This window comes from Eleutherodactylus coqui, chromosome 6 (assembly GCF_035609145.1).
Source record: "Eleutherodactylus coqui strain aEleCoq1 chromosome 6, aEleCoq1.hap1, whole genome shotgun sequence".
Classification (NCBI taxonomy): Eukaryota; Metazoa; Chordata; class Amphibia; order Anura; family Eleutherodactylidae; genus Eleutherodactylus; species Eleutherodactylus coqui.
The window spans coordinates 138,850,347-138,852,153 of NC_089842.1; positions in this window are offsets into that span (position 1 = coordinate 138,850,347).

Genomic DNA, 1,807 nt, shown 5'->3' on the forward strand with positions numbered 1-1,807 from the left:
GTGTTGTCCAAAATGTTAGTGCCTTGCACCCTAGAATTTCATGCTTTCCACCGTACTGGGCAAGCCTTTGTTGATTCGGGGGCTGCGGCTAATTTCGTTAACTTTAATTTCGTTGCTCAACTGTCCGGGGTTTTGTTACGTTTAGAAACTCCGATTCTGGTTTCAGGAGTGGACTCCACTCCTTTGCAAGCAGGGGTGGTTAATCTGGTAACCCCTGAAGTAAGGTTTACTATAGGAGCCTTACACGTGGAAACCTGCACCTTTCTAGTGATGAGAGATTTGTCTGTGGACGTCGTCCTAGGCCTCCCCTGGCTCCGGGAGCACAACCCGGTAGTAAATTGGGACACGTTGGAACTGGTAAAGTGGGGTCCCCGCTGTGCCAACCACCTTTGTGCGGTGAAGGTGGGAATCTCCACCTGCGAGGGGAGCCCCCTACCAGAATACCTCTCCGAGTTTTCTGACGTGTTCTCCAAACAATTATCTGAAGCTCTGCCCCCTCATAGGGAATGGGACTGTAAAATAGACTTGATTCCTGGGGCCAAACTTCCTAAGGGCCGCATTTATAACGTTACGGTTCCAGAGAGAGAATCCATGAAGGACTACATCCAGGACAGCCTGGCCAAGGGGCACATCCGGCCCTCAGAATCCCCGGTGGGTGCCGGGTTTTTCTTCGTTGAGAAGAAGGATGGGGGTCTCCGGCCCTGTATTGACTATAGAGAGCTAAATAAAATCACAGTCCGAAACCAGTATGCTCTTCCACTCATTCCTGACCTCCTCAACCAGGTCGCTGGTGCCCGATGGTTTTCTAAACTTGATCTCAGGGGAGCATACAACCTCATCCGCATTCGGGAGGGGGATGAGTGGAAAACCGCCTTCAATACGCCCCTCGGGCATTTTGAATACCTAGTTATGCCTTTTGGATTGTGTAACGCCCCCGCCATTTTTCAGGGGTACATGAACTCAGTGTTTCAGGATATCATGGGGGTGTTCGTGGTTGTATATCTAGACGACATTTTGATTTTTTCCTCCGACTTGCCGAGTCACCATACTCACGTTCAGACTGTGCTAGCTCGACTCAGACATAACAAGCTGTTTGCTAAACTCGAGAAATGTGTTTTCGGGGTACAAAAGATATCATTTTTGGGGTATATCATCACGCCATGCGACTTCCAGATGGATCCTGAAAAGGTGAAGGCCATCACGGAGTGGGCTCAGCCAGGGTCGTTGAAAGCCCTTCAACGCTTCCTCGGCTTCGCCAACTACTATCGCAAATTCATTAAAGACTTCTCCGTGGTGGCTAAACCTCTAACGGACCTCACCAGAAAGGGGGCAGATGTGAGGACCTGGTCTTCTGAGGCTCTGAGGGCCTTCAATACCCTAAAGGCGGCGTTCTCGTCTGCACCTGTCCTAGTACAACCGGATCTGTCCAGTCCTTTTGTGGTGGAGTATGAAGTAGAAAGGCTTGTGGATGCCCGACGGGTTAGAGGTGGGCTGCAGTACCTGGTCCACTGGAGAGGATTTGGCCCTGAGGATAGGACGTGGGTCCCTGCCAGGGACGTTCATGCGCCACGCCTAGTCCAGGCATTCCACAGGGCTTTCCCGCTTAAGCCCGCACCTGGCCATGGGGGTCCGGTGTACCCCCGTAGAAGGGGGGGTACTGTCAGAACCGGCAACTCTCGGGGCCGCCGTGCCCGCACCACCGGTCCGGCCACCCGGGGTACAGGAGCGCGGCGCAGAGGTACCCCGGTTCTTGTGATCTCCCCGGGCCGCTGTAAGACTGGTCGCCGCCGGGTTGCTAGGGAGGCAG